Source organism: Panthera onca, chromosome Y, assembly GCF_046562875.1.
Source record: "Panthera onca isolate mPanOnc1 chromosome Y, mPanOnc1 haplotype 2, whole genome shotgun sequence".
In the NCBI taxonomy this organism is placed as follows: domain Eukaryota; kingdom Metazoa; phylum Chordata; class Mammalia; order Carnivora; family Felidae; genus Panthera; species Panthera onca.
In genome coordinates, this window is record NC_138358.1 from 22,448,988 (window position 1) to 22,467,731 (window position 18,744).

An 18,744-nucleotide genomic window follows, 5' to 3' on the forward strand; every position below is an offset into this window, starting at 1 on the left:
ACCAAAGATATGTGCTGGAAATCATACTCCAAGCTTATGACACCCTGATATACATCTAAAGAGCCTCATCATTGAGGTTTCGCTAAATTGTAATAAATGAACCTCAAGGTCCTGGAAACCTTGCTTCCTAAATTTCTTAGAGACATACTCTATCCCTGACCCCTTGCCAACTTGAGGGTATAATCAGTTATCTGTCATAATTCCAGTGCAGCTCTTTCTGCCTATAGGTCCTGCCCCATGCATTAACAAAATCTTTTTTTTTTTTTTTTTTGCACCAAAGACATCTTCAAGAATTCTTTCTTGGCCATTGGCTCTGGAACACCTCACCATCACCCCCAAACCTTCATCATATGGCACCTAATGTGGGGCTTTGAGTCTTTTCATCTGGACTCTGAGCTGGTGCAAATTTGGTAAGTACTTTCTCTTTTCACCCTTTACTCTCATTTCAGGAGCTTTTTGAGAAGTATGTTCTTATTGGAGCACTTTTATGTCCATTGCTCAGGCTGTAATCCTGTAGCCCACGACTACCCTACAGGGAAGAGAAAGCCTGCATTTTGGCCAAAAGTTAGTACCCTTACTGGAGTGGGTCTTCTGAATAAGAACTAGAAACTTGCCCTCTCTTTATTCCTGTCCTTATATAAAGTTGTCTGCCTTGGGCACAAGACAGCCACCTAAGTCACCAAGACAGCTGCCAATCTTAAGACTCCCATGAAAGTTTTCCTCCTCATTGATGTAATGTGATCCCCTCCAGATCTCTGGTGTAGCTGCTTCTAGCCATAGGACCTCCACTGGGAGCTGACTGAAACCAGTATCCGATTGAATTAAAATCCCACTGGGGACCATTTCCTAGGGAAGTTGGCTGTAAGGACTATGTATGTTGGAATCTCGCTTAGATCATGATGGATTTTCTTGCTATTTTCAGTCAATGTCCTCTACTAACTACTACTTAGGTTACAGAATTGGGTAATTCCCCCATCTAAAATTTTCTGGTGTTTTCCATGGGTTAAAAAATCATGATTTCTTCTATACCTTCTCAGCAAGCAGATTCAGGTCCATACACCAGCAACTATCTGTAGTCCAGAATGCAGAGGGGAAGCAGGTAGGTTGGTCAGTGGTCATAGCAATTTCACTTAAGGAATGCCTCAGGGCTCTTTGACACCAGGAACCTCTGACATATCCTGCATGTAGGATGCCACCTGGGAGTAGAGAGGATTCTAGGGGTAATGGACCTTCTCTCTACTTCTCTCTCTCCTTTTCACTAGGAGTAACGTGGGAGCTTCCTTTCAGTCCTCAAGGAGTGTCCCTGGGGATGCCTTTTTAATTCACTGGAAACAACTTGGATTACAAAATGTACAAAGGACTAATCCTGTAAACACTACATGGCCTTAGTAAACAGGGCAAATGGATGGATATACCCCAGGTCCAGGGCTTCACAACTCAGGACGCAGACTCACGGCCTCTTGCAGAATGTGTTTGGTCAGCTACAAGGCCATTAAACTAGCTCCTGATATACTTGATGATAATTATTTAAATAGACGTCCTAATAGAAGCTAGATTGCTGGAGGAAACACAAGCCATCCTTGACAGAGGGGACGCTGACTCTTTCTCTGTGTTCCTTCTCCTAATAGATGTGAGGACCTCTCCCTCATTCACTTCCCAGTTAATGATTATGATAATTGGAGCCAACTGTGCTTAGTCTGCCTTAGAATGGGAACTTTAAGGGATATTCCCAAGCAGCTGGCAAAACTCCATTTGTTTGGGGGAAATTACCTGTCTTCTCTGACCTAACATTGACTCCATATATCCACTTTGGTGGAACTAAAAGCATGGTGTCTGTGACTCTGAGTGATCTGACAAGGTTCACAGCTGGGAAACTTACCTTCTCTGCCTTGTGATGGCACATAGCCTCTTCTGCCTTTCCCTCTCCCTCCTCTTTCTGTACTACCTTGGATGTGGCCTACATAGCTGGTTCCAGTACCATCTTCAATGCCTCAGGCACCATCATTACCTCCTCCTCCCACCCTCAGTTTCAAAGAGCAAAGAGCAGCCCATTGGACCACCCACTTCAGATTCCCCACCAATATTCCAGGAAAAACTGACAATAGGGAAAAATTGATTGACTTTTAAGCAGACACACATGAAACAATTTGGTATTTAAGCTAACTGAAGTTTGTCTTTAGAGTTGTCAGTATTAAATGTGAAATGTATTCTACCAAGGTTTACAAAAGTCCTATAAGCTCATATTATCTCTATTGCAGTTTGTTAGCAAAAAGATGACTTAAAATAATGGTTAATTCCGTCCATCTCAGAGTTTTCATAGGTAACTGTTAAGATAGCTTTCAAAGTCTTTAGTAACCTGAAACTTTAAAGTTTTTCTTACACAACAAATGAGATTGAATTCAGTGGACATCTAGGTCTTTTTTAAATAGAGTGGAGTACTAAAGTATTGATTACTAAACATATGGATTATTTGCTTTTGACTTATTGCAGAGCAACTAAGACTATTTGAGTCTTGTAAATGTGTGTGCTTTATTTTTATTATGGAAAACCTGCTTTCCATAATTTAATTGATAAATTAAACATTATTAATTAATTAATTAATTATTATTATTGATAAATTCACATTTTAAAAAATGCTGAGAGAGGAGCTAAGATGGCAGAACAGCATGAAAGTATTTTTTGCATCTCTTGTCGCTGAAATGCAGCCAGATCAATGCTAAACCATCCTGCACACCTATAAAACTGATTCGAGGATTAACACACCAAGCTACACAACCTGAACCATGGAACGTGGTACACAGCATGGATAGATGAACCAGGGGAGAGAGAAGGCAGGAAGCTACAGAGGGCAGGAAGCTGTTTTTGCTTTAGGAGAGAGGATGGAGATGAGGGGTGAGCAGGGTAAAGCACCCCCTCCAAAAGCAGCTGAAGAGAAAGTGGAAAAGTGGAAACAGCCACAGGGACTGAACAAAAAAAGGGAGAAAGGAGAAAGAAGAAAAAATAATTGTCCAATTGAGCTAACCACATTAATGAAACAATTGACCCAAAAAGTAATAGTGTGAGAAATTAAAAATTCATACAAATCTAGGCATGGCTGTCATCACTTATAGGTTAGTGCTCAAAAATTTAGAAAGAAAAAATTAACGTTTCCAAATAAAACTATGTATATTTTTAAAACCTTATTTACTTATTGAAAGAGAGAGAGAGAGAAGGAAAGAGGGAGTCCCAGGAAGACCCCACACTCTCAGTGCAGACTCTGATGTGGAGCTGGAACCCACCAATTGTGAGATCATGATTTGAGCCAAAGTTTGAGGCTTAACTGATTGATCCACACAAGTGACCCAATAAAACTAGATATTTTAAAGTAACAATGGTTACTAGTGGAGCAGTAATTGTAGTGCCCCTAAAATTTGGGAGACTTTTTCTACCTCTGCATTTTGATTATAGCATCCAGTAAATTAAAAAAAAATCTATTCAGCCATGTTGTTTCATTAAGAACAATAACAATGACGACGAAAACAACAACAAAAAAATTGAACTCTGAATAGTGTGGGGAAAGTTATTTAGAACAAAGCTGAGGTGAATTTTAAAATAGATAAGAAATCCCACTTGGAGAAGCAAGTCAATAATGCTACTACCTAAAAATCACAAATCCCTGAAGTGTCTTAATTTCTATGGATATTATTTTGTCTCTCTTTTTTTCCCCATAAACATAAATGAACAGAAGAAATCAACATGAGAAAGAGAAAGTCAGTTAAGAATATGAGGGAATGAAACAAATATAATTAGTTAAAGTATATTCAGGGTTAGCAGCATAGCATTTAGCAGAGTATTTGGTTGTTGAACCATAGGCTTTGACAAAGTCTTTAGGAGGCCATTGGTGCACCCTTTACTCAAACAGGTGTGTACCTAAATCATTCAAGTCAATTACTTTTAATTTCATTTTTAACCATCTCTGCAGCTAGGGATTCTATATTGCCTCTCTGTATCTTGTTTTTAATATTTAATAATTCTTAGAGTATAACTGGATTTAAAAAGGAAAGCATAACAAAACAAAACAAAACAAAAAAACAAGAATGAAAAGAACTCCTAATTATATTTGTACTTTACTGAGTTTAGGATATCAGAATATAAATTCTGAAACAGTGGTTCTAGAACTCCAGTTTTCAGACTCACAAATAGCCACACTGGGAACTTGTTAGAAATACGACCTTAGGCCACACCCCAGACTACCCAATCAGCAACTTTGGAGATAATGTCCCACATAGTTTAATTAGCCTCTTCTGGGATTTGCACATTCACTAATCTTGACAACCACTTCTCTAAAACATCTGGTGTTCTGGACTAGTGTATAGGGGCCTTGTGTTCTTTGGAGTGTCCTGTTCTAATTTTCCATATTTGGGAAATGTGTGCAATATGAGTCCATTATTTATTCTAAGTATGGAGATTAATTTATGGGGATAATTGAGGAAGGCAAATAACTGAACATTTTCTCAGCACATATTTTATAAATATACATATATACAGCACATTTATCTTTGAAAGGTTAAAAAGTGGAGAAAGGCCAAGAAAGGGGCTATTGTCAATATCTTGTCTTTCCACTTTGTAACCAGTATTCTCTTTGGACCCCAAGTGGCCATACTACATTAAGCAAAATTTATATTCCAGTTTCTTGAATATTTAGAATGCTTCTTCCAGGAAATCATATGGTTGGTTATTCATGCAAGGAATCGTCAAAAGATTTATTTTGGTCAACTACAATAGCTACAATCCTTTCTCCAAAGAAGTTTTGGTAAATATAGTATTCTTTATCAGATTCTTTATCAATATATCTCCAACGTGTAATTGTAGTCATATTTTAGGTTTTTTTTTTAAATTTTTAATTATTTTGAGAGAGAGAACAAAAGAGAATATGAGAGGGGTAAAGATAAAGGGGAGTGAGAATCCCAGGCATGATCCATGCTGTCAGCACAGAGTCCAATGTGGGACTCGATGCCACAACCTTGATATCATGACCTGAGGCAAAATCAGAAGTCATAGGCTTAAGATGCTGAGTCACACAGAAGCCCCACATTTAAAAATATTGGAACTCTAGACCCTTGCTTGGCTGACATACTCCTCACTTCAGTTTACTATCTAGATGAGTAAAACCTTAAGAGCACTACTCAGAGCCCCACATCAAGCTCTGCCCTGACAGCATGGAATCTGCCTGGGACTCTCTCTCTCTCCCTCTCTCTCTGCCCTTCCCCTGCTTGCTCTCTGTCTATCTCTCAAAAGAAATAAACATAGCCAAATAAATAAATAAATAAATAAATAAATAAATAAATAAATAAGGATGTCTTTTACATGCTCATCTTTTTTTTTAACTTTGTTTTTTATTTTTTAAAATTTACATCCAAATTAGTATATAGTGAAGCAATGATTTCAGGAGTAGACTCCTTAGTGTCCCTTACCCATTTAGCCCATCCACCCTCCCACAACCCCTCCAGTAACCCTCAGTTTGGTCTCCATGTTTATGAGTCTCTTCTGTTTTGTCCCCCTCCCTGTTTTTATATTATTTTTGTTTCCCTTCCCTTATGTTCATCTGTTTTGTCTCTTAAAGACCTCATATGAGTGAAGTCATATGATTTTTGTCTTTCTCTGACTAATTTCACTTAGCATAATAGCCTCCTGTTCCATCCACATTGTTTCAAATGGCTACATGCTCCATCTTAATGCATGACTTTAACTTCAGCTAGCCCAGAGCATGACTGAAGGACCAAAGGACCAGAACAATGACCACTGGGGTTTCTGTGGAATATCAGTGCTTTTTTCCTACTTTGATAAGAGACAAAGTAAAAATAATTGTCAGAAGATATGGTTGTATCTTTAAATTTTTTTTAAGTTTATTTATTTTTGAGAAAGAGAGAGACAGAGCTTGACTAGGGGCAGGGCAGAGAGAGAGAGACACAGAATCTGAAGCAGACTCCAGGCTCTGAGCTGTCAACACAGAGCCTGGCATGGGTCTCGAACCCATGAATGGTGAGATCTTGACCTGAGCTGAAGTTGGACCCTTAACCAACTGAGTCACCCAGGCACTCCATTATGCTTGTACCTCTAAAAGATAGTGTGCATTCCAGTCTTTGCTAGAGACTAACATATTTTGAAGATGTTCAACTTGAAGACAAATTTTTATCACTAACAAATGGATTAGATTTTGTAGAATTTATTCTTTAACTTAAATAATGCAAAAGAAGACTTACCATGAAGAAATGCAGGTATATTTTAGTATGGGAATCTATTAAGCATCATTAAATGTATCATTACTATGTAAATGTATTAAGTATCATTAAATGTATCATTTACTATGGGAATTTATTAAATATCATTAAAATGCAAGGAAGTGATGGGTGAAAAGTTAAATTAAAAATTTTAAAGGACACTTCAAGTTCATCCCTAGTTATAATTGCCAGGATTTAGCAAGTAAAAATTAAAAATATCAGTTATATTGGAATTTCAGATACAACAAATAATGTTTTAGTATAAACATGTCCTAAATACTTATATTAAATAAATACGACATAAGACATACTTATTCTAAAACATTATTTGTTGCTTACCCAAAATTCACATTTAACTGGGCATCCTATATTTTCTCTAACAATCGAATCCCCATGAATTCACTTCCTTGAAATCATGGTAAAAGTAAGCAAACAGTATATGAACTCATATTACTCCACTCCCTTCTCACCTATCTGAAGAGAAGAGTAAACTTTTGGAAAACTACCTTGATTGAATCACAAAAAGTGATTTTAGTGTCAAGAGATTTGCTGGCCTAGCCCAACACTACAAAATATCCATGTAGAAAAGTTGTTGGACTGGATTTGTCCTTGATACAGTGATTCTTCTTTTCTCTTCCTTTATTTTTATTTTTAAAAAAATTTTTTTCCAATATATGAAATTTATTGTCAGATTGGTTTCCATACAACACCCAGTGCTCATCCCAAAAGGTGCCCTCCTCAATACCCATCACCCACCCTCCCCGCCCTCCCACCCCCATCAACCCTCAGTTTGTTCTCAGTTTTTAACAGTCTCTTATGCTTTGGCTCTCTCCCACTCTAACCTCTTTTTTTTTTTTCCTTCCCCTCCCCCATGGGTTTCTGTTAAGTTTCTCAGGATCCACATAAGAGTGAAACCATATGGTATCTGTCTTTCTCTGTATGGCTTATTTCACTTAGCATCACACTCTCCAGTTCCATCCACGTTGCTACAAAGGGCTATATTTCGTTCTTTCTCATTGCCATGTAGTACTCCATTGTGTATATAAACCACAATTTTTTTATCCATTCATCAGTTGATGGACATTTAGGCTCTTTCCATAATTTGGCTATTGTTGAGAGTGCTGCTATAAACATTGGGGTACAAGTGCCCCTGTGCATCAGTACTCCTGTATCCCTTGGGTAAATTCCTAGCAGTGTTATTGCTGGGTCATAGGGTAGGTCTATTTTTAATTTTAAAGAAAAATATTCTTAATAAAAATTAAAAATAGGGGCACCTGGGTGGCTCAGTCGGTTGGGCGTCCAACTTCAGCTCAGGTCATGATCTCATGGTTTGTGAGTTCGGGCGCCACATCGGGCTCTGGGCTGACAGCTCAGAGCCTGGAATCTGTTTCGGATTCTGTGTCTCCCTCTCTCTCTGACCCTCCCCTGCTCATCCTCTGTCTCTCTCTGTCTCAAAAATAAATAAGTATTAAAAAAATTAAAAAAAATTAAAAATAAGTATGAATTTTTTTATTTTCTGTATCTAAGAAAAAAGAAAAGAAATTAAAAGAGAAAAAAGATTTAAAATACATAAAAAATAAATCGTTTGTAAATTTGAAAGAGTGAATACCTGTAGTATTCTAAAATAAAATGATGGAAATAAAATAGAACTTGAAAAAATTTACATAAAAAGCCCAAACGATAATAATGAAAATTAAGTACAAATATCTTAATAGAAATTTAAAGTAAGAATGAAGTTTTTCTCTTTCTGCATTTAAGAAAAAGAAAAGAAATGAAAAAGAAAAAGTGAAAGAAAAGGAAAAAAAAAGAAATTGTTTGAAAATTTGAAAAGGTGAATACACTGAAGTAGACTAAAATAAAATGATGCAAGCAAAGTAGAATTTGAAAATTTTACACAAAATTAAAAAATATAGTAATAAAAATTAAAGACAAATATTTTTAATAAAAATTAAAAATTAAAATGATTTTTTTCTCTTTCTGTATTTAAGGAAAACAAAAGATTGTAAAAGAGAAAAAGAAAGAAGAAAACAAAAGAAAGAAAATTGAACAGATGAACCTGTTAACTGATTGAAGTAGGACTGAAATTGCTTTGTTTTCTTCTAGAAGTCAGTCTATGTATCTCTTTATAGTCCATAAGTTAAGCCAGTGGTGAGACTTGTGTTCTTGAAGAGTGAAGTGGCCCAGTGGACGGGGCTCCATGTAACAGCTCTGCTCTCCACTAGATGGCTCTACTAGCCTACTGGGGTTGATTGTTGTGGCTCTCTTTGGTGCATATGCACATGCTCGAGAGTGGTGAAAATGGCACCACTCAACTACCCAGTCTGTTCTCCCGGATCAGCAATGGTGCTACCGTCCTCTGTCTTCATCTCTTGTCCACTCCCCACTCTTTCATTCTCTGTGACCAGGCCCCAGGCAGTACCTCACCCCTGAGTTTTGTCTCAGGTACGGCTGTTTTCCCTGGCCCCTTACTTCTGAAGGACTGTGGCTTTGACCTGCTCTGACCCTCTGTGGGAGGGTCTCACTGAGCAATAGCTGAATGAGCAATGACAATATATCGGCTGCATCGAGGAATGCCCTCTGGACCCTGCTGCTGCTGGTGCCCCAACACTACGGCCAGGTGCCAGCCTGTCCCAGAAAAAGTTCACAAGACAGTGTAGCAGCAGCATTTCAGGGATTATGGAAAATCACAACACACATCTGGCACCAGGCTTCACCCTCAACAACCTTGCCCCAGCACCAGTGAATATGGCTGCTTTCCGGGGCCTGCTGGGACCAGGTGGCTTCAACTGTCTCTACCAAATGTCCTTCCAAAGTGGAACGCTTTTCCCCATGTGGCCTGAGAACCTCCCAGACCCCACTCTGTTCCTGAGGATTCACCCTTCCCACCAGAGCACTACCAGGTATCAAGCTGCAGGAGTTGCACCCTTTGTGCTCCCCTTGTTTACAGCCTCCATGGAATTTAAACCTTCTCCTTTATCCTTTCTCCCTTTTTAGTTTAGTCCCTGTGGCTGTTTCCAATTTTCCACTTTCTAGCCAGCTGCTTTTGGGGAGGGGTGCTTTTCCTGTATTCTTCCCCCCTCCCTAGTCTCTGTCCTCTCTCTGCCCACAAAAGCTGTTCCCTAACTTTCATGGCTTCTTGCTCTCCACTTCACCTCTCCACTTCACATACCTGCTGAATTCTGTGGTTCAGGTTGTGCAGATTGTTGCGTTAATCCTCCAACCAGTTTTCTAGGCATGTAGGATGGTTTAGTGTTGGTCTGGTTGTATTTCATGGACAGGAGACACACAAAAAGCTTCCATACTGTTCCACCATATTGGCTCCTCCCTCACACAAGATACTTTTGAGACTGAAAGGGCTCAATATATAATTATGCCAGAACAATGTATATAAATTAGAATTACTTTAGGGAATCTGTGATGTGCAGTTTTCAACATATCACTACTTTAAAATAATACAGATGTTCATAGTTGCACTATTTCAAAATCTGTATTTTTATCTGATAATGAGAAATGCTGTCAGGCACTAGAAGGATTCAGAATTAATTACATTAAAAATATAATATATATACTTCTATTTCTGAAATATATGATATATTGTCATGCTTTGGGATTTTAGTTAAATTTGGAATTAAAGATAATTATTGCCCCATTCTCCTCTAAATGTTGGTTACCTATTAATGGAAACTTCTTTGGGTGAGTATAAAAGACAAATATTTATTGGAATACTTCCTGGTGATAACTGGAAAGGAATGTCTCTAGGCTCATCAAACTGCTGTATAGCTGGAAATAAACTGAAAACAAATGATTGCAAATGTGATGAATCTGTGTGAAGAGGACTGTGAACCAAAAAGTATCACATCTCTTTGTTGGTCTGCAAAGTGACTGTGAAAAATGACATATGGATCATGGTTGAAGGAACTGTGGCCACTTAGACCCTGTTAACTCCACCAGCTTTGACTATGAAGAATAAAGGATTGGGCGCTTGGGTGGCTCAGTCGGTTAAGCGGCCAACTTTGGCTCAGGTCATGATCTCGCGGTCTGTGAATTCGAGCGCCGCGTCGGGCTCTGTGCTGACAGCTCAGAGCCTGAAGCCCGTTTCCGATTCTGTGTCTCCCTCTCTCTGACCCTCCCCCGTTCATGCTTTGTCTCTCTCTGTCTCAAAAATAAATAAACATTAAAAAAAATTAAAAAAAAAAGAATAAAGGATAGAATGAAGGGATAGAATGAAGCATGGAGGTTGGAATAATAAGGGAGAGCCCTGCTCCATCATATTCAATGACTCACTAGTCTATGCCCTTTTGCTTAATACTGGTGGGTTCAATGCTTTGACATGGATAAATATATTCAGAAAACCTTTCTAGTCAACGCTGACCTCAGCAACTAATATTTAGCAGGACAATAGCTAAAAGGAGGGAAAACTTACAGAAGATTGAGTTTGTATTTTTTGTTGCATTAATTATTCATTCATAGACAATACTTTTTTTTGAAATTTATATAATATTAACAGATCTTCAATTGACCACATTAGGAAAATGCACAAGTAACTAACTTGTAATGTAAACATTAACCATGTTTTTGAAATTTTTCCTTTGTAGAAGAACAAAGAAGCTAATACTGAAACCCATCACATGATTTAATTTTCAACTACTCAATGAAATTATTGTTATGCTGATTTTGGGGATGAGAAAATGGAGACTGAAGTCTTTGACAAATGATAAATTGTCCAATGGATGAGTTTGACTTTGAAATAATGTCTATCATGGCAAACTCTATTTCTCACTATCATATTTGTTTCTCCAGAAGTTTCTGTTTTTCTCCTATTTCTCAGAAATCTGCTTTTTATTTTTTATTTTTATTTTTCCTTTCTGTAAAGGGCCAGATAATAACTACTTCTGGCTTTATAGAGCAACTACTCAACTCTACCATTTTAGTAGGAAAGCAGCCATATAGTATGGAAAAAAAAAATGGCCAGTCATAGATTCCCGATTCCCACCAGGGAAGGGAAGGGAAGGGAACGCAGGAAAGAAAAGGGGAGGAGAGGAGAGGATGAGAAAACAAGAGGATGTTGTGTCATTTCTCAAAGGGCATGCCTGTAGACCACATGTTTTCAATATTGGCACTATTGACATTTGGGATTGGATAGCTGGATAATTCTTTGTTGCAGAACACTGACCTGTGCATTGTAAGAAGTTTATCACTATTCCTGGCCTCTGCTCAGTAAATACCAGTATTCTTTCTTCTCCCCTTCCAGTCACTCATGACAATCAAAAATGTCTCCAGGCATTACCAATGCCCCTTTTCTGGGCAGTTGAAAACCACTGTCTTATACCCTTTCATAAAAAAACTACATGTAATATACATTGAAAGAGAAAACAAAGTTAATTAAAAAAATACAAAATATTAGATTATGTTAAACAATTTGTTTATAAGTATTCTTTGAAATAAGTAGATTTCTCTCAGCTTTAAAGCCAATACTTCAAGGGGCGCCTGGGTGGCGCAGTCGGTTAAGCGTCCGACTTCAGCCAGGTCACGATCTCACGGTCCGTGAGTTCAAGCCCCGCGTCAGGCTCTGGGCTGATGGCTCGGAGACTGGAGCCTGTTTCCGATTCTGTGTCTCCCTCTCTCTCTGCCCCTCCCCCGTTCATGCTCTGTCTCTCTCTGTCCCAAAAATAAAAAAAAATAAAAAAAACGTTGGAAAAAAAAAAAAAGCCAATACTTCAAGGCATTTACAAAACATTGAAAGCCAAGAATTCTAAATTCTATTCCTGATGATCACATCCTGACTGAGTCGCCTTGGGCAATTAATCTTATTTTTTCTATATATTACTTTCTTCCTCTGCAAAGTGAAGAGCTTGGACAAAGTGACTTCCAAGTCCCTTTTAGATGTAGCATCCCGTGGTTCACCTTTCAAAGAGTTGACTCATATGGCTTTATCCAGGACAGTCCACATGTCTCCCAAATACCCCAGTTGGTGTGGGCCTCCATTCTTCACTTGGCCCTTTCCCTTTCAGAGCAGTGTTTCTCAATCCCCTTGGCATTATCCACAATTCTAAACCTACAAGGAAAAAAAAATCTGGAAGCATTAAAACCTGAATCTGTAACTTAGCAAACCAAACTACCAATAAAGTGTAAAATAAAGAATAAAAATATTTTCTAACATGCAAAGTTTCAATATAACTCCCTGCTTTGTCCCATGATTCCTTTCTTAGGTAGCTACTAGAAGATATATCTAACAAAAGGGAGAGATAAAGAGGATGCAAGCTTCAGGAAATGGGTGCTGCAACACAGAAGGGAAGTGGAATGAATTCTCAGAACAGCAGTGAAAGAGGATCCTGGGTTATAGTAGTGCCCATGGTGTAGTGAACCATTCCACAGTGGAGCAGGTCATGAGTGTCTAGGAGAGAGTGCCTCTGGAAGAAACAATTGACAGATACACCTGAAGAACTGGGAGGAGATTATTCTCATAATGAAGAGATAAGTACATGAAAACTAAGAAAATGAAACAAAACCATACAAATAACAAAAGGTAACTGGAGGATACTCTGATTCCATATTGTAAATACTGAATACTGACCTAAACAAAATTAAGATAGAACTTTACTGGGCATCTAAGAATGAGAGCAGGACTCATATATTGTAGAGGTGAATGGGTGAAGAGGTACTAAAGAAAGTTGTATATTTGTCACAGCAGGAGGTCAGTAGATAATGCTTCAAATGGAAAAATTAAAAAGGAGTAATATAAGCATGTTACTTATTTTTTTAATTTTTAAATTTTTATTTATTTTTGAGAGATATAGCATAAGCAGAAAAGGCACAGAGAGACAGGGAGACACAGAATCTGAAGCAGGCTCCAGGCCCTGAGCTGTCAGCACACAGCCTGGTGTGGGGCTTGAACTCACAAACAAATCATGACCTGAGCCGAAGTCAGCAGCTTTAACCAACTGAGCCACTCAGGCACCCAAAACATGTTACTTAAATATGTGGAAAATTCATAATAATCAGGAACTCAATGCGCTTACTTCTAGAAAGGGGAGAAGAGCTGAGGGGGAGGTGGCTGGCAAGCAAATATTTTTATAAGAAGTCCTGCAGAACTGTAGAGATTTTTTAAATCATGTACATGTACAGCTTGAAAATAATTAATGAAAAATGTTTTTTGCCTAATTCTAAAAAGTAATTTGAGGTACTTCTGTGGCCAGGACACCACCATACCTGGAGAAGAATCTGGGGTTAATAGGCATAAATGAGGAAGATCACTGGGACTTTAATAAGAATGAAAATTTCTTTAGTGAATTCCTCTCTACCTTGCCTTTGGACAAAGGCCAGTTTTATGTTCACAGATAATCTAGCTTTTCTTTCTTGAGGCAAAACATAATCTGAGAGTTAACAGTTGGCTTCACAAAATGATGACTTGTCTTTATAAAACCCAGTGACATTCTGATCAAGTCAAATCTGACCTGATATTTCATACTTGGAGTAGATAGTACAGTAACTCCCTCACTGTCCTGTTAAGCCCAAAGTTTACTTCTTAATAACATTAGTTTTAGAATTTTTTGAACTTGACAGAAAACAGAACAGCCTAACATTAAATTATTCACTTGAATGGCTTTACAAATTGAAATCAAAAAGATTGCAAAGTACAGAGTCGTAATTACACAAAAACACATTTGAAATAATTTCAGATTTTAACATTTCCATATGGTCCTATTGATTTCAATGCAGACAGTCTACTCATATGGATAATGCTATGCAGATGGGGCAATGGCATTGGGGCCCTCTGCCAATGCCATCTCTGTGCCAGCCCACCTCTGGTATCCAGATTCTTTTTATGTAATCTGTAAGGATTATACATCTTTTTAAGGGGGACAGAGTAGCCAGAGTATGAACAAAAAATGTGTTCATAACATCAGTTATAGTGAGATGAGAGTATTTCTGCTGTGAGGACCACAAGGTTGTCTGCCAGGAAAATGAACTCATTTGCCATAGTCAAATACTAGCCTTCTCTCAGCCAGGTGCCTAGGGAGCAGGACGAGGTAGCATGTGATGGAATCCTATAGTAGAGGTCCAGGCACATTTACCGGGTGAAATAGGTTGTATGCACATGGTTTCTAATAACAACTTAAATTTTTGTATTATTTTCATGGTTAGAAGACATCTTTCCTTACATCTAATTTCATCTCAATCTTCCCTTCTTTTCACCCTAAACCCAAGTCTTCCAGACATGGAAAATTAAGGCTATTGGCAAAGGCTGCTCCAGCCAATACTTAAAATAAATGTGCCACATAACTTTCCAGTAGCATATGGGGTGCCCTGCTGGTTCAGAGTCACCATGAGCCAATATTTCTATGTCTCAGAGACTCACTCTTCTCTATGATGCCCTTCCTTTATTTGGTGACAGTACTTCCAACTCCCAGTTAGCTAACATTAGTCATCTGAGTAATCAATGTCATCTCCATAAACCAATTCTGGACCTCTCTAATTCAAAATGAAATTCAAAAATTGTATATAATTAAACAATTAGTAGCAAATGAGCATAGACACATGGTAAAATCTCCACTAATTTTAGATAAGATACATTAAAACATTATTTTCATTTCATCTTTTTAAAAAGTCAATTCTTTAGAGATGATGGAACTGTACAAATCTCTATTGAGTAAGGCTTGCCTTCATTCTGGAAAATAATCCTTTTGAATCCTCCTAGTCACTTGGCAGCCACAGAAACACATATGGAATATTTCCTGGGTAGGAAGGTCTCTGTCAAAACTATCTGTGTCACCTTATTGTACTCAGCTTGTGGGTATCATTTTTCTCTGGGCAAAGGAAACATCTACAACATCAAGCTGAGATCACCTTAAAATGAAATTCAGAGCTTGCTATTCCTCTGCTTAAACATTTCTGAAAGTCCTCTTGCAGGGACCCTCAGGTCCTGAATGTGAACCACAACTTCATGATCAAGCTTTCTGCTCTCCTGCTCTTCATCCTATGCCTTGGTTATCATGCTGAACCTGAGGAGCCTCCTTTCTGCCTTTTGGACTCACCATTCTACCTACCTGGAATGGTCTTCCAAAATTTGTACCTGATTAATTCCTACTCATCTTTTGATTTCAGCTTAAATATCATTTCCTCTGAGAAAATTTTCCTGGCAGACCTCCAAATGAAAAGCAGGACCTTCTCCCAATACAATTGTCTCTCATGGCCTACTATATTGTGTCTTTAATAATTTGTAACAATATATTTATTTTTGTGTTTCGTGGGTTATATTTATCTCCCCAGCTGGACCATAATTGCCATGAGGTTGGCTTCTGTTCCTTTACAGTCACCAGTTTATACTCAGTGCCTAGTAGAGTGCCTGGAACATTTCAAGAGCACAATAATAGTTTGCTGTCCAAATGGATGAGTCCATAATCTCCCTCCCTGCACTCCTGTGCTTCTGGGAGCTCTCACAAAACTTCATTCTCTTAACCACTCACTTTGCACTATTGCAGGCCTCAGCAAGTATTTTTAAGATTGATTTTTTGCTTCCATTTTTCTTTTCAGAAAGGCATCTATTGTGGGTCGAGTAGTGTCCCCATCTAAATTTGTACTTTCTTGCAACCTCTGACTGTGACCTTATTTGGAAATAAGATATTTGCAAATGCAATTAAGGATCTCAAGAGGAAATCATCCTGTTCAGGTTGGCCCTAAATCCAATGACTGATGTCCTTATAAAAAGAGTAGAGGACACAGAATAACACAGACTCACAAGGAAGAAGACCATGTGAAGACAAATACAGACTGCAGTGAGGAAGCTACTAACCAAGAAATTCTAAGGATTTCAGGAGCCACCATAAGTTGTAAAACACAAGCAGATTTTCTCTCCTACAGGTTTCTGGGGCAAGTGGGCCTGCTGGCATCTTGACTTTGGACTTCTAGGGCCCCTACAACTGTGAGAGAATACATTTCTGTTTTTTTTAAGCCACCTAAATTTGTGGTAATTTGTTTTGGTAAGGCTAGATAATGAATACAGTGTTCTAAGATCACTGGTATTATTATGTAACCACTATCATTTTGCTTCACAAAATTACTGAATAAGAAACCAATCCAGAGACAAGGACCCATATTAATAAGTCATTTTAAAAATTCATTTACAAATACATAGAGGAACAACAGATTCAGAATCTTGGAATTAAGGGAGCAATAAAGGTTATTTTGTTCAACCTACTCACAACACACATTCCTTACAGATGGTTCCCTGGCTTCTGCTAGATGACAGAACATTCACTATTCCATAGCACTGCATAGACACAGAATTCCTAAGGAAAATGGTTTATATGCCCTGTAACTCACAGCTGATAGCCTAACCTGGCATGGATTACTACACCTGTGAAGTGCTTTTCGGTTTCAAGGAGGTACAAAGAGTGTAGCTCCTTTTTTTTTTAAATGCTGACATAATCTTGCTCCATTTTTCTTAAAACCAATTCCATGTTTCTCATAATTAAATAATATAAGTAACATTCAGTGATTTAATTTTATTCAATTATCTTTGACCAAATTCCCATAGAAATTGGAGAATAGAGTTAATTTTCATACTTGTGACCAACACCCCAGTCAAATTCAATCATATACACTAAGAATTATTGAGTACTTTTTAGGTTAATTTTTTAAAAAAGTTTATTTATTTATTTTCAGAGTGAAAACAACAGGGGAAGAACAAAGAGAGAGGAAAAGAGAGAATCCCAAACAGGCTGTGCACACTCAATCTGGAGCCCAATGTGGGGCTCCACCTCATCAACCTTGAGATCCTGACCTGAGCCAAAATGAAGTATTGGCTGTTTAACTGACTGAACCACGTGGGTGCCCCAGTAAATGTTTTATTGAAGCAAAACACAGATCTAGAAAAGGGTTCCAGTCATAGCATACATTCAATGAATCTTTGCAAATGAGCCCCTGTGTAGCCCACAACCAGATGAGAGAGAGAGAGGGAGAGAGAGAGAGAGAGAGAGAGAGAGAGAGAGAGAGAGAGAGAGAGAGAAAGGGGGGGAGGGAGGGAGGGAGAGAGAGACTTACCAGCATCCTCAGGTTCCCTGACTTTCTCCTCATGGTCACTGATGCGACCAAAAGCAGGCAGTCCCCTTCACGAGTTTTGACTCACTAGATTAAACCGTTCTGGGTTTATATTTTTGTTTTTTTAATTATTATTATTTTTTAATATATGAAATTTATTGTCAAATTGGTTTCAATACAACACCCAGTGCTCATCCCAAAAGGTGCCCTCCTCAATCATCACCCACCCTCCCCTCCCTCCCACCCCCCATCAACCCTCAGTTTGTTCTCAGTTTTTAACAGTCTCTTATGCTTTGGCTCTCTCCCACTCTAACCTCTCTCTCTCTCTTTTTTTTTCTTCCCCTCCCCCATGGGTTTCTGTTAAGTTTATCAGGATCCACATAAGAGTGAAACCATATGGTATCTGTCTTTCTCTCTATGGCTTATTTCACTTAGCATAACACTCTCCAGTTCCATCCATGTTGCTACAAAGGGCCATATTTCATTCTTTCTCATTGCCATGTAGTACTCCATTTGTATATAAACCACAATTTCTTTATCCATTCATCAGTTGATGGACATTTAGGCTCTTTCCATAATTTGGCTATTGTTGAGAGTGCTGCTATAAACATTGGGGTACAATTGCCCCTATGCATCAGTACTCCTGTATCCCTTGGGTAAATTCCTAGCAGTACTACTGCTGAGTCATAGGGTAGGTCTATTTTTAATTTTGTGAAGAACCTCCACACTGCTTTGCAGAGCGGCTGCACCACTTTGCATTCCCACCAACAGTGCAAGAGGGTACCCGTTTCTCCACATCTTCTCCAGCATCTATAGTCTCCTGATTTGTTCATTTTGGCCACTCTGACTGGCGTGAGGTGATATCTGAGTGTGGTTTTGATTTGTATTTCCCTGATAAGGAGCGACGTTGAACATCTTTTCATGTGCCTGTTGGCTATCCGGATGTCTTCTTTAGAGAAGTGTCTATTCATGTTTTCTGCCCGTTTCTTCACTGGGTTATTTGTTTTGCGGGTGTGGAGTTTGGTGAGCTCTTTATAGATTTTGGATACTAGCCCTTTGTCCAATATGTCATTTGCGAATGTCTTTTCCCATTCCGTTGGTTGCCTTTTAGTTTTGTTGGTTGTTTCCCTTGTTGTGCAGAAGCTTTTTATCTTCATAAGGTCCCAGTAATTCACTTTTACTTTTAATTCCCTTGTCTTTGGGGATGTGTCGAGTAAGAGATTGCTACGGCTGAGGTCAGAGAGGTCTTTTCCTGCTTTCTCCTCTAAGGTTTTGATGGTTTCCTGTCTCACATTCAGGTCCTTTATCCATTTTGAGTTTATTTTTGTGAATGGTGTGAGAAAGTGGTCTAGTTTCAATCTTCTGCATGTTGCTGTCCAGTTCTCCCAGCACCGTTTGTTAAAGAGACTGTCTTTTTTCCATTGTATGTTCTGTCCTGCTTTGT

General features: G+C 38.4%; 1 long non-coding RNA gene across 1 annotated transcript in view; it reads left to right on the top strand.

Annotated features, from left to right (window-relative positions):
* The first annotated feature begins 284 nt into the window (after positions 1–284).
* LOC145714957 (uncharacterized) overlaps positions 285–18,744 on the top strand; it is a 35,419-nt gene continuing 16,959 nt past the window's right edge. The window contains exons 1-2 of the long non-coding RNA XR_014137088.1: positions 285–410; positions 12,470–12,786. This is a non-coding gene — a long non-coding RNA (uncharacterized LOC145714957). The remainder of the gene's footprint in view (positions 411–12,469; positions 12,787–18,744) is intronic.